General features: G+C 37.8%; 1 protein-coding gene across 4 annotated transcripts in view; it reads right to left on the reverse strand.

The window, feature by feature from the left end:
• The window catches only part of UTRN (utrophin), a 603,028-nt gene that overhangs the window by 260,983 nt on the left and 326,455 nt on the right, over positions 1 to 15,590 (reverse strand). The window lies entirely within an intron of this gene.

Here is a 15,590-nt window from a genome sequence, read left to right on the forward strand (position 1 = left end):
AGAGATGCTATCCTTCTTTTCAACTTTATATTTATTCCCTTAGTTTTGTTCTATCATGACAGTATGTAGAGGAGATGGAGCAATATGGATCAGAGAAGCCATATGTTCCATAAAAGAGTTCTTAGCACTTGAGAATTGGCTCTTGTAGCTTGCAATTACAGTTGGGTTATATTCTAATGTTTCTTATGACAGTTCTGCTTTTCTATGTAACATTATACATATTACTTTTCTTATGATTTATGATGTCTTGTTCTTTAATTGTTTTTTGCTTCATTATTTTTTTAACCGTTTGGGCTAGCAATGCCCTACATAACATAATAAAAATAAATGGGTAGATAAAACTAACTGCTAACTAACATACTTTTTTTTTTTTTTTTCCTTATACCAGTTCTTTGTCTTCTATCAGATTTCTACAAGTATTTTTAACATGAAAAGGTAACTTTGTGCATAAACAAAAAATATCACACTTTGACATATCTACAACAGCATATTAGAGTATTGGTGGCCACATGAGTTGGCAGATTCCCTCAATGGGATGTTCTGACAATGACTATGTGAGCTGCAAAACCCTCATCTGAAGTTTGCTGTCAGAAAAAGCTAGAAAAATAGATCAGAAAGGTTGGACCATATAAATATTATATACTTTTCAGATGCCGTCTATAACCAGCTTTTTTATACATAACAGCAGGTAAGGTTAAAATCAACCGTAAAGTTAGGGATACAATCCAAAAATACGTCCGATTTTTTATTTCTTTTAAGAATAGCAACACTACAGGCACAACATGGGGGTGCAAGCTATGAGAATATCAACGTTCTTGTCATCTACTTTACAGAATACAGTATTTCCATTAACTGACCTTTTCTTGTTATCCAGGACCAAACATATAAAAATACACAGTCCTTTTATTTATTAGCGCTAAGTTCTGCTTAGATGAGTTGGATGAAAACTTTAGTGACAGAAAGCCAAGCGTTAATATATAATGTTTTTAAACATTACCATTTGTCGTAATCAAGCACTTCTGTCCTGTCTTCTGATACTAGAATTCGATCATTTTATATATTACATTAGCAGAGGGCCTGTATCTCCAGCTCATACTTCCTAAGTAACTTGACATAATGTTATTAAGATTTTACCAAGTTAATAGTTATAGATGTTGGTCAATAACAATGATAACGATCCAATGTGAAAAACACAATAATGTTGAATTAATTCGAACAAATACAATAGTTGCCCTATAAAAAAAAAAAGGTTGTCCCATCTTGACAACCTCTTTTTCAGTTGAAGATTACATAGCAAAGAGGAACAACTGTCTCAGTGAGACAACCCCTATAAAGAATCAGTCCTAAATGGTGGAAATTCCAGTTATTGGGGCTAGTTATGTCAGGCTAGGGGCTACATGGATCAACCCCTCAAATGCGAGAGGCAAGTGGGTGGCTAAAATTAGATTGGATTTAACATTTTTGCACTGGTGAACACTAATACCTTAGAACATTCTCTAAATATAGTCTACATTAAAAAAAAAAATCACAGCCAGACGTCTATTATATCTATAATATAAAAACAAACATCTGGGTAGAGAGGTTACCTAGAGCAAAAAAAACATATGTAATGAAACGTTCAATTCAGGAACATATTCACAAATCATTGGAAATCTGCCATTGTATTTTTATCGATGTAGTGTGAAGAGATGTTATAATTCTCCCTGACAAATAAAGAAACAAGATCCTAAAAATATGCTAGCATACCAAATGTAGATGTCAAAACTGTCACATCAAAGTAATTGCCAAGTACAGTTACTTTACTTCATGATGCTATTATTTAAACATCATAAAAAACACATTTCAATGTCAATATAAATTAGTGCATCTGAATGTCACTTTGATGGCATAAAAAATTGGTTAAGAAAACTTTAATAGCTAATAAGGAACAGAAATATAGCATACGGCATAAGAAACATTTCTTTCAGATGAATTAATGTAACAATTCCCATTCCAAAAAATGGCAAAGATCTCTGAACCTTTCTCAAGCCTTAGTCCATTTATCCACTAGAGCGCTCCATCAACAAATAGAACGTATAGAGGTCGTCGTTTTTGGACAATCTCTACTTGTTAGAAGGATGACTTGAGAAATAAACTGATCACAAAGTGTCCCTTTGCTTGGACTCCCAGCAATCAGCTGTAATCTGCAGGTAAGTTTGGCAGCATGTGTTCAATTTCCTTGCAGCGCCGCCAGAGGGGAAATAAAGCATTACACAGTTCCCATTCATTATCAATGATTTGTCGGTATAATGCAGGGCAGGGCAGGAGAGAGCGAGAGAGAGAGCGCGAGAGAGAGCGAGAGAGAGAGCGAGAGAGAGAGCGAGAGAGAGAGCGAGAGAGAGAGCGCGAGAGAGAGAGAGCGCGAGAGAGAGAGCGCGAGAGAGCGAGAGAAGCTATTTGTTTCTGCTTTCCACTTTGGTCAAGAGATGAGGATCCTGAACAGGGGTTCCCCCTCTATTACCTTAGCATTGCCTGTGTATGGGTGTATGAAAATGAGTTTTGGTGAGCAGTGTTTTTGTTTTTTCAAATAAATATGTGCACTACAGAAAATGTTTAAACTTTTGAACTTTTCTATATTTACAACCAAATTGGCTCAAATAATAATATTGAATGAGTTCTAGGTCGCTTGAGATGTAATAACATACCTGATTTTAAGCAATATGCATACAATATGCTAGGGTCACTTATTGTGTACATTTTTGGTCGGCTAAAATATTGTCTACCTCATGAAAACAACAGTATAGTGATATAGCAAGAAAATCCAAAAGAAAACTATTTTTATTAAATTGCCAGGAATGAGAATTCCACTTTAAAAATCCCTGTAGGTTAATTTAGAAGCTTTGCCCTCGCATCCAAATGGTTGTCAACACTGTTTATTGTGGGTGTGATTACTGTACTCTTGTGCATTAGAAATTTGTTTTCTAGTGCACAATAACCCTGAAGGTGGCAGAAATGCAGACATTTTAAATCAATTTATCTTCATAGGGTAATATAATTTACGCTTGTGGTTTCGTTCCTCGAGTAATGTAGTTGAAGAGTGAAAGGCATAATGAAAATTACTTTTCACTCTTCATAGTCGAAATGTAAAGAATGAGTTGGTGGGGGAGTAAAAATGGGAGCTACTAAAATCTCAATGTGAGAATTAATGCAGCGAAGCGAAAAATTGAAAATAAAAAAAAGAAAAAGAATTCTCTAGCTTATTGTACGTTTATTGTGATATTAAGAAACACGCATAACTGAGATGACACAGCTGAAAATAGCATTGCTACCATGTACAGATCGAGGAAACTTATTAAAATCGTGCCATAATAAATCCCAATGGGCCGCACGTATAAAAACCAGTGCAGACAAGAACTAGAGGTGTTGCTCAAAGCAACCAATCAGAATTCAGTTTTTAATTTTTCAAGTCTTGTCTGATAATTAAAGTAGCAATCAGATTGATTTCTATGGCCAACGCCTCCAGTTCTTGACTACTAGTTTTTAGCGTATATGAGACCCCTAATCTCTAGTGTGAACACAACACTACAAATGACTCCAAATTGTGATCAATCAACAGAAAGGTAAGGTGGGGTACACATCTGCGTTGTAGGCTCTGTTAGGGGCCTCCATTGCAGATCTCGTCGAAAATACCGGAAACAATAACGCAGCATTTAAACCAAGGTCATCTCAACGGAAACCTGACAGAACCCCTTAACGTCGATGAGTTTTGTCGGGACACCGAAGGTGTTGATCGTACAACGGAACCAGTGCTTATGTATTCTTCATTCTTCTGATCTCTGACGCAGTAGAACAACGGAAACACCAACGTAGATGGACGAGGCCTAAGGTCTACAGTTTTAAAATGTGTTTGTCATAAACAAGAGGTAAAATACAATCACTTACAGGTTAGTGCTAAATTTTTTAAACACTTTGGTTAGAACTGTTACACTGGGGCAGATTTACTAACACTGTCTAAGATTTAGACAGCGTAAACTTAGACAAGGCAGTCAGAAGATGCCCCAAATTTACCAAACTGGTGCATGCTGTATGATAAATTAGGGACATATGGCTAGTTAGATTATACACTTTTGTCTTCCTTATACCTCCACTTGGCTGGCTTAGTTTACGCCAGTTTCTTGCACCACGATGTTGACACACATTGGTGCATTTTAAGCCACACCCCTTTGTCAATGCCATGGCCCCCTTTCATCTAGGCCACACCCTGTTGTCGAGCAAACTGCAAAAAAAGGTCTATAACTGTTAATAAATGTGTCAAACAGCATGTTTGCCAGAATTCTAGCTCAATTTGAATAGTAAATCTGCCCCATTGTCTTATGCCTAGTGAGTGGGTGGTGCATGACACAGGCATTCAAAGAACACTAAAGAGGGCATCCCTGTGTCATGCCCCATCCCTCAGGCCCTGCGCTTGACATGCACAGTATATCAGTTGTAAGAAGATGTGTTTCAACCAATGAGTACTAAGTTAAGGTACTTTTTACACTGGCAAATTTTGGCCAATGCAATGAGCGCTGATCAAAGAGACAGCTCCTTGATCGGCGCTCCTTTGCTTCTTTCACAAGGAGCTATGTATTGGGATGAGCAGTCATGAGCGGTCATGTCTCCGATCGCTCATCCCCATACATTTCTATAATGTCGGCAGCACGTGTCCCGGTTTACACAGGGAGAAGTGCTGCCAACAACAATAATATTTTGCACATTTAAAAGGATACGATCAGCAGATGATTTAGCGTTTGCTCGTTCATCTGCTGATCGCTGCCCTGTTTACACAGGGCAATTATCGAGAATGAGCGTTCTTTGAACGTTTGTTTGCCCGATAATTGGCTAGGGTAAAAGGGCCTTTAGGAGCCATGGCAGATATGATGGATTTGCTATGATCGGTTTTGTCACAATCCCAACGAATCCTATTTATTTATAATGGGTCCGTCTGGTTTCTGGGTTTTTTAAATGGATAGAAAAGCACCAAAACTATGCTAATCTGGACATGAAAGAGTGTGAATATCACTTAAGGCCATTGCCCATACAAAGCCCACAGTATAAATATGTCCTTAAAATCATAATTATGTACTATAAGAATTATGTTCAAAGTAATGTAACAGCTCATTGTAATCTGAATATCCTCACATGACCAGCATAATCAATATATAAAAAGTCTACTGCCAAATCGAAAATCTATCTTACTACAATGAATTCTATTTTTAATGCTGGCAGGAACCCCAGAATCCAAGACTGAAGCTTAGAATTTGTGGTGTCATTAAAGAATTTGTGTAACTGCTTGTGTGATTATTAATGATCTCTATATCTGCGGGATCTGTTCTCTGTAAGGAAACAGATGCTTTTAGTGGGAGATTATTTATTGTGCGTCCCACGGGATCAGTTTTACTGATAGATTTTTTTCCCCAGTGTAAATTACACCAGACAACTCTATGCTAATATTCCACAAAATAAATCTGTTTCATCTTAACGTTTAACCAGTTCAGTACTAAGCAAGCCTGGTCAGTGTAGGGGATTACAATTTACTTTTATGACTGTGTTGCTTGTCTTTAGGGGTTAACATTACAAGTGTCTTTGGACTAAGTGCAGCAATTGTTTAGGCTTCGGTCACATCTGTGTCAGGACTCCGTTCATGGGTTCCGTCGGAGCTTTCCGTAAGGGGAACCCATGAACGGAATCCAAACCGAAACAAACGGAAACCATAGGTTTCCGTTTGCATCACCATTGATTTCAATGGTGACGGATCCGGTGCAAATGGTTTCCGTTTGTCCTCGTTGTGCAAGGGTTCCGTCATTTTGTCGACTACGGTATTGATTCTGTCAAAACGACCGAACCCTTTCACAACGGTGACAAATGGAAACCATTTGCAACCGGCTCGGTCACCATTGAAATCAATGGTGATGGAAACGGAAACCTATGTTTTCTGTTTGTTTCAGTTTGGATTCCGTTCATGGGTTCCTCTGACGGGACGCTCCGACGGAACCCATGAACGGAGTCCTGACGCAGATGTGAACGAAGCCTAACATAAGTCAGAGGTGACCACAAAGAGAACTAGTTTCTGCTATGATTGGACTGGGATGGAAACCTTGACCTCACAGCCAAGAATAAAATAACCAAAGGGGAGAATGAGACAAAAAAGTCTAGACTATACAATATCTTATACAGAACTTATGCAGGTTCTTACAAAACTATAGCCGTTTAGATATGTTTTGAAGAAGATACGATCAACCTCATCCATTTCAGGCAGTGAATTTCAAATTCATACCAACACTAGAACATCTGGGTTTGAGGTTCCAGATATAAAAGGTTTATGGTGTGAATACACATGCAATTACATAGAATGCCAAACTACACCAAATAATATGATAAACATTTGATTTTCTTTATAAAACTTTTTTTGTAAAAAAACAGTCTTCTTAATAGGCTGTATCTGGTATTGCAGCTTGGCCTTATTCACTTGAACAAAGATGAGATGCAATACCAAACAAAGTCCATGGACAAAAGTGTTCCGTGTTTTGTTTTGTTTTTGTTTTTTAAATATAAAAAAACGCAGACCCTTTTAATCCTGGACAATAGCTTTAACTTTATAATATATTGTAAAAGTTTCGACCTCTATTCTTTTGATAAAAATTTGACTGCCTGCAAGCACCACTAGGAGGTGCTTATTGTATACAGATTGATACAGCTCCCATTAAATGCAATAGTAAAAGTGTATATAGTGAGCTGCTATTATTTAACTCTATGTTTGTGTAAAAATACTGTAAGAAGGGGTTTGAGAGTTTCATAAGGATATGAAATGACACTTTATGTGAAGGAAAAATATCAAATAAAGTATTAAAAAAAAAACAGCACATTCACTGGACATTCATGTTAAAGCAATTTTCTTTCTATAAAGAACTACTCTTCTTGTAAAGTTAAATGCACTTATAAATCAAGGACAACTTATTTTCATGTAATATACTGTGTGAAGAAAAAAAAAACATTATTTAAATTTGCATTGAACACAAAAATATACATGTCTCTATGTATTTTTCAATAGGCAGAGTCTAGAGAATCAAACAATCCAAATGCTGAGAATTACAGATAACAGCCCTATAAAAAGCAGTGTTTATTATCACAGCGGAGATGGTATAAAAATAAGATTTATCTGTAAGGGCACCCTGCTCATAGTTTGTTTCAGGAAAATAATGTAGCTTTATGATAATAAACATTGTGCTGCAGACTGTGCTAGTCAGAATAAATACATTAAATCTTACAAACATGTTTTCATGGCAGCCATGATGACGGATAATAAACCAATAAATGACACGTTTATCTTTTCCACTCACAACAGAGATTCTGACTATTCATCTTATAAAAGCTAAATAACCTGAAACCAAATTAAAACACAGAAATGATGTTTTGTTGCAAGTCCGAATGTCAAACTAGTGGGAATTAACAAAAAGAAGCAGGTAATGCATTGTGCGATTGACATTTAATAGACAATAATTCCCTATAATTCACGCGGCACACATTGTGGTCAAATATTTATATCTTACTAGTATGATTTTTATTTTCAAAATTAACTGACCTTTGTCAATGGAGAATACTTTACTTTTCTTTGCTTGCCATATAATATTGGGAAAGTTGCAGGAAGAAGTATTTTTAGCTGACTGGTCATTGGCTAGGTCTGCCAGATCAAGCCAATCTGGACCTTTTGTGAACATGTTACACTATAAAAGTGACACATTACCAGTATGATACAAAATAAATCTTTATCAGGAAGGATAACTTTGAAATCAGAAGAGAGCTCAGCTTACAGAGCTATAAATCCCCTGCATAGCCATATAATTCTGTCTGCATGCAGCCACTAGGGGGAGATTGCTGCAGATATAAAGCTCACATTGAACTAAATAATAAATGTGTATAGAGTAAGCACCTGAACTCCCCCTAGTGGTGGATGAATTTAGACAGAATTTTATAATTTAACTTTATAATTTAATTGTTTAAAGCTCTGTAACAACAAAATTAGGATTCCAAAATGTCAATGGTTATTAACCCCATACTGACATATAATGTAAATGTAAGTCATAGTCAGAGGGGGGAAGTGTGAAGCGTGCTTAGCAGCTGAGCCCGTCCCGTACGCAGCGGGTGTCAGTTGTATATTACAGCTGATACACTGCTTATGGTCGGAATCAGAGATAACTCCGATGTGAGCCATTTAACCATCAAGATGCCATGGTCAATACCGTCCGCGGCATCTAAACCGACAGGTTGTCAAGAGGGGGCTTCATGAAGACCTTAGGTCTGCCATTTTAGTATTCCAGAGGCAGGGATTAACAGGATTACGCTAAAAAGACAATACACTGTAATACGGGAAATGTCTAAGTGATCAAAATAATCACATGTCCAAGTCTCCTAGTGGGTAAAAAAGTTAAAAGAAGTTTGATAATATTGTCAAGAATATATGTATACACACACACACACACACACACACACACACACACACACACACGCACATATATATATATATATATATATATATATATATATACATACATAATTGTATTGATTTTTTTAATTCCCCTTCTTTCAATGTAAAATAATGCAAACAATAAAAACTACAGTCCCACCCAAAAAACTAGCCCTCATACATCTCGATCGACAGAAAAATGATGCGTCTAAGAAGGTGACGGCACAAAACAATTTTTTTTTTGTTTACAAATTCCAAAAAAAAATATGCACATAAATTTAGTATTTCTGTGCTGACCCGCGGAATAAAGTTAACATGAACATTTTTATGCCACTGTGAACATCTTAAACTCAAAACCCATAAAACAATAGCAGAATTGCTGTTTGTTTTTTTTGCATTCCACCACACAAATCTTTTTCTTTTAAGTTTTTTAGCACATTATATAATACATTAAAGGGGTTCCCCAGGACATGTAAAACAAGGGATGCAGGGCTAAAAAAAGAAAGCAAGTTATACTCACCTACTAAATCTTCCGCCGCTCCAGCGCTGCTGCTCCGGTGGTCTCCACCGATCTGTTTTCCTCTACAGGAAATTATAACGTCCCATTTGGCTGCAGCCAATCACTGCCTCAGCAATGATGGCCAGTGATTGGCTGCAGCTGAATGGGACGTCATCACTTCCTGTTACTGCTTGCAGACCGGTGTGGAAATTTACTAGGTGAGTATGTCTTGTTTTCTTAGTTTAGCCCATACCCTGCCTCCAGCCTGTGTTTTACATGTCCCTGACAACCCCTTTAAATAATGGCATTCAAAATACAACTCAGCCATCAAATAAAACAAACCCTGATGTCAACAGAAAATTTAAAATATGCTCTTGGAAGGGGGGGGGGTGTGAAAAAACTAATGTGGAAAGACGAAAACTGTCTGCGACAGGAAGAGATTAAGAGAAGCATTTATTTATTTACAAACCATTTTGGATTTATATAAGTGTAATTATTATTTCAATCTACACTGTTATCCTCCTATAAGTTTTCTGTATTTCAAAATCAAAATAGTGCCTTATGAATATTTATTAGGGATTCCACACCTATCTCGCCCTCTTGGTATTTTTCATTTAGCAGCTTCCTGTATAAGCTGGCAGACAATTAGCCATGTGATCTCAAATTAATTGATTAAAACATTTCGAACAAAAAACACAAAGGGACAGTAAAAATGAAAGACATCACCTAATTAAGAACGAACATGGATTCTAACGCATGTAACTGTGACAGATGCTCCTTAAAGGTGTATCCCTTCTTCATTATTCATGCAACAAGCAAAAATATCTTTCTGAGTCTGTAATACCTAAGCAAGCAAACATAGCTGCAAGATTTTGGCACGATATTTCAGTTTTCAAAACCATTGCATGAAATAAATTATTTTATACACGGTTGCCAAACGAAAGCGTGTAGCATAAAAAATTCTAAACAGCACATTGTGGGAGGCCTGAAGGGAGCAGGAACGGCAGAGACTTTAACTTGTTCTGTCAGGATGCCATCATTCCACTTAGATTACAAGATCTTAGCAGTAACATTTTCTGGCAGAGTAATCATTAGTGCTTCATTTGTGGTAAGGATGATAACTGTTACAGTGGGAATAGCCTTGGTATCCTGTTTGTACAAGAGGGGCACCTTCGTTACATAGCAACTTAGACACGTAGGCCTCCCCAACCTGTGATGTATTCTGAAAGTTTGTGTGAAGGCAGGGCTGGCCTTAATTTGAATGACACCTTGGGCAGTACCTTCTGTTGGTGCAATACCCTCCGCCCTACATATGGTGTACAGCTGCGCAGTGCATAAATAATTATACCATACAGTATCTAATTAAAAGCGCCATACAACATGGTGCCCAAATAGAAGCTCCATATGTTGTCCAAATACAATTTCCTAAATATTGACAACACCATACAGTGCTCAAATACCAGCAGCATACAGTGACCAAATAACAGCTCCATAAATAATCTAATAACAGTGCTATACAATGTCTAAATAAAATTATAAAATTAATATTTAGATTTTAGGTGATTGCAACCTTTGAGTGCCAGGCCATCAGTAGCACCTCGTGCAGCACTGCCGGCCGGAGCGCCCTGGGCAACAACACAGCTAAGGCCTGCCCTCTGTGGAGGGGATAGGACATCTTGAGCAAATGGGCCATTTATATACCTGAGGAGCTGTCCGCACCCATAGACTTCAATGGGCAATGACGTCCGCAAAAACGCACCAACATAGGACATGAAGTGAGTTTCATGCAATGGACACTTGCTGCGTAAAAACTCACGCATGTCTGAATAGCCCCATTGCAATGCATGGGTCCGTTTGCTGTCAGTTATTTCAACGGACAGAACACGGACACGGAACACGTTCGTCTGAATGAGGCCTTATGAAGGATATGATGCTACTGAGACAAGCAAACTCCATAGTTTTAGCCCCTCACAATGCAGATTAATTCCATGGGAATTCTTATGGGTTGTGGTCCTTTCATGGAAGCCAACGGTAAACTAGTAGGTGGAGATTAAAGTGAAGGGCATTTTAAAACGTAAATTTTTTCTCAGTCATTTCTTGGTCATCATTTAGAGCAAAGAGGCAGGGCTTGCAGTGTGCAGTGAAGGAGCACTTGCAAATCAAGTTCCGCCTCGATTGCGCTTGCGATCATCGCGCCGGGGGGAATTAAGAATAGTTTTCTTGGTCATAGAATGCAAGTTTAAAATGCCCTTGCCCTTCTCTATATCACCGTCAGCAGTTTGGAGACCTCAAAACTGCTGATAGGTTCCCTTTAAGGGATTATTCACTCTATTTACCCTTAAACATTTTACAGAGATATGGATTTTGCCTGAGGCAATCCCCAGGTTGCGGACATGGAAAAATGACCGTTAGAAACAACTAATGTGTAAACAGGCTGGAGAATAGTAACGCAGCACCAAAATGAGAAAAAGAAGAAGCATAGTTTTGCGTGAGCCAGGTTAAGGGCATTTAGCGTGCAGGATGAGTAACCAGGCACAGGGTCAGGGCAGGCAACGAATAGAAGCAAGGTCAGAAATCAAGCCAAATTGAACCAGAGAGACAAAGCAGGAAAGAACGCCTTTGAAGAGCACTAGTACCAAAAGGACGTAGGAAAGAGTTCCAAGGGAGCTCTTTTGCATGCTGGCCCTTTAAGAGATCAGGCAGAAGCCTGGCGGCAGAGAGAATGACAGGATGTCGGTGGATCGCATAAGTGTTTTGCCTCACATTGGGACTTGTAATGGCATGCCAAAGTTTTAGTCTAAACACAGCCTAAATGTTGACATTATTTAGTACTTCTTAAGTGTATTTAATGCTTTTTTATTGGCAGTAACAGTTGGTAAGAAAGCAACCCCTTAGTTAAAATGTTATATCCATCTACTTGTTCATTACTTCTAAATGACCAGACCAAGCATTCAGACGTTTCCTTTCATGATCAAGATTACCATAGGATCAGTAAATATCTGTATGGTGATTGGCCAATGTTTGGCATTGTTCACTCAATTTATACTTATTTACCGGAACATTTATTTATTTACTATGAATTAAATTCTAAATTAAGAGAAACTCAAGCGTCAAGAACACTGCGAAATATTTGTTCTGGTATATTTGCTCTCTATATAAATCCAAACATTTTACAGCTATTGAAAATCAGGTTATCGTACTCTTTGAACTAGGCAATAACAAGGCTGTCACTTCTTAGATAGACAGGACAATAAATAGGACAATGACCACGATATATAGAACAGGTTAAAATGTATAGAGAATAGTTTGAAATTCTACTCCATGGCCTGGTACATAAACTGGCGGACTATAATTTATCTTATCAATTGGAGGATCTAAATGTGGATTTACCAGGCTAGGACAAGTTTGTAGACTATATAAAACTCATGTTGTATGGATGTGAGGTGGTGATAAATTGGCGGTGAAGACAGATGCCTCTCCATTAGGATGTTCAATCTCAGACGGCACAGCAAGAAATTAGAGAAACCCAGGTATGATCTCTTGTTGGGCAGATCTTAAAACTATCCTTTAAAAACAGATCTGGCCTGTATGTTACAAACATTCATCTACAACCTTATCTAGTAGTGCTGTCAAAATAAAGAATAATAATAATTATATTTAGAACATAATGCATGGATGTCCGATTGATCAAGTTTACGAGCCAGTAAGATAACTGAATAAATTAGAGAAGATACATAACATTCACAGGTATAATCATGGCAGACACTATCAATATTCCAGGTAATTGGCTGTATGGCAACTTAGCTCTGTCCACTTTATGATGTCTATATTATTTTCCTATTGAAAGGAGGGCGCAACACTTTTCCTTTTGCATCCCTTGTAGGAGAGAAAAGCATTATAACCCTCTAGGTTGGTTTAGCTCTCCTTTTTTCAGTAATGTGCTGCTAGTGGAGACCAGAGGCCTGATCTGGTTATCAATGCTCATAGAGGAGGATAATGGAGTCAACACCGCCAACACTCCACTGGCTCCATAGCAGCCTCCAGGACTTGGTACATTGATGACGCTTCTGCCGCAAATGTTGAATAGTGAAGTATGGACGCATCCTGTATCCATTGTCTTTTACTATACTTATCAAATAAAATGTCTGGTATGTCTAGTATGCTAGTACAAAAAAGCTAATTTTCAATATGTTTCAGAGTGACAATAGTAAATTCTGTCGAGCTTAGCTGATTTATAAAGCTCGCAGCTATACACATACAGATGTTTAACGGTTTCTTACTGAACTATGATTTCCTATGACAATGTATTGATAAAACAGCATACCAAGGCATATTGTATTAAGCTGGATTGCTTTCAATAAGGCTAGATTCACACGAACGTGTCCGTTTCAGTGTTTTTCATGCGGTGCAGTTCCGCGTGTCATCCGTGTATGGTGCGTGTCTGCCGTTTTTACACACATATGTCATCTGTATCATATCATGCGTATTTTAAGTCAGCAAAAAAAACAAAACTGGAGGAGGTGTTTTTTTTTCATCATTTTTTAAGTAACTGGTGCGTGAAAAACACAGACAGCAAATAGATTTTGTGTGTGCTGTCCGTTTTTTCACACATTGACTTAAATGGGCTGCGTGGTGTGCAAAAACGCACCAAAATAGGACATGCAGTTAGTTTCACGAAACGGAAACACGCTGCGTGAAAAACAACGCATGTCTGAATAGCCCCATTGAATTTCATAGGTTCATGTCGTGTCCGTGAAAAATACGGACAGCACACGGACGTGAAATAAGCTCGTCTAAATAAGGTCTTAGAGACACAAAATAGCAGTCTTGCAGATATGATACCTCTTAATGGCTAACAAAAATAAATTATGTTAAACATCAAGCTTTCGAGACAACTTAGGTCTCTTCATCAGGCATGGTATAACAAGATATGTGAAGAAACACATATATACACACAAAAGAGAAGACATTTTGTAATAAATGGTCATTGAAGAAACAATAGAACAGCAAAATCAGCTTAGAGAGTTATGTCCTTCATTAGTTGACAGATAAGGAGTGTGAAAGTTTTATGGTCTCTATAATGATGTCGATCAGAGAGCTGATGCCCCCACTATCTCCAGAGCAGATACCTTAGATGTTGTAACATGACACAAATCCTTGCAACAAATTCAGTCTTGTGTTGTGTCAAAAACGGTCTTAATTTCATATTCCCAGACCCTTCTTTCTCTTTGGGATTTGAAATTGCCTTTCAATGTAACAACTTTCAAATCTTCTTCGTTGTGTCCTGGGCTACGAAAAAGTTTAGCCACAGGTAATTGTGTGTTTTTGTCTTTGTGGTGATGAGACCTCAAGATTCAGGTACACAACGTTTGATGTAGAACATGTGAATGTCCAGGAATCTTATAGTCCTGCTGTGTGTTTTGGATCCGTATCTTGTCTGTGGTGATTATATGAGACAGAGTCGTAGCTAGGTTCTCCAGCACCCGGGGCAAAACTTTAGTTTGGCGCCCCCACCCCAACTCCTTTCCCGACATCTTCTTCCCCCTCTCCATGTTTGTTTTCTCTAATGTAATTTTTTTTTTCACATTTTTTATTATGTAACTCGAACATAAAACCATTTGCACATTTTGCAAGCAATATAGTTATATATAATAGTTAACATAACAATGCATTAAAAGAAAATAAATGGAATAGGTCAATGTGTCTGACTACAACAGATTGTAGGACTGAGGCTGATGAGACTGTATGGTGCAATGAAATACTGCTATTTTGTTTCTTTTACTGGGTGCAATCCAACTTAGTACAATATGCCTTGGTATGCTGTATTATCAATATGTTGTCATTGGAAATCATAGTTCAGTAAGAAACCATTAAACATCTGTATGTGCATAGATTTTTAGTTTCTCTTACTGAGAGCAATTCAACTTTTTTCAACTGGCTAACACAGTACAAAAACCTTTCTTTCTTTTTGACTTTATTGTACCAACTGACAAACTGTGACATTGACAAGCTCAGCCCTGCTACACATGTATGTGTAGAAATTCTGGCTGCCTCCGAGCACCAGATGTACATGCCGGAACCAGTTGGCTCCGGCCACTGAATAGCGGCTAAGCTGCAATACTGAAGCTCTGCTCCTATTCAAGTGAATAGGAAGGAGCAGAGCTGCAGTTCGGCAGCACGGCCGCTATGCTATGAAAGGGGCCAACTGCTTCTGGCTCCATATATCGTATAATGGGCCATAACATCTGTTTACAAAATTTGAAATTCACAGCCCAAGGCAAATCAAAAGAAAATCTTATGCCCCTACTTTCAGAGCTAATATCTGATCCCATCACTTTTTTCCTTGTATCCTTTGCAAACTGAGCCAAATCACCGTGCTCTAGTGACATTTATTGATTTAACGGTCACATGTTTACTTAAGAATATAAACTTGCTGTGCCTTTTATTCCTTATGAGAATGCTGTAATGGTTTATTTGCCAGTAGATTAAACAAAGTCAAAATAAGCCATAACTGTACATGCTTAGCCTGGTATTGAAAAGGCTCTATAAAATGTTACATTACTGGGGAGCGCTTGATACTATACTTCAGTATGAAGTAAATTAATTTCC

This window comes from Rhinoderma darwinii, chromosome 4 (genome assembly GCF_050947455.1).
Source record: "Rhinoderma darwinii isolate aRhiDar2 chromosome 4, aRhiDar2.hap1, whole genome shotgun sequence".
Lineage (NCBI taxonomy): Eukaryota > Metazoa > Chordata > Amphibia > Anura > Rhinodermatidae > Rhinoderma > Rhinoderma darwinii.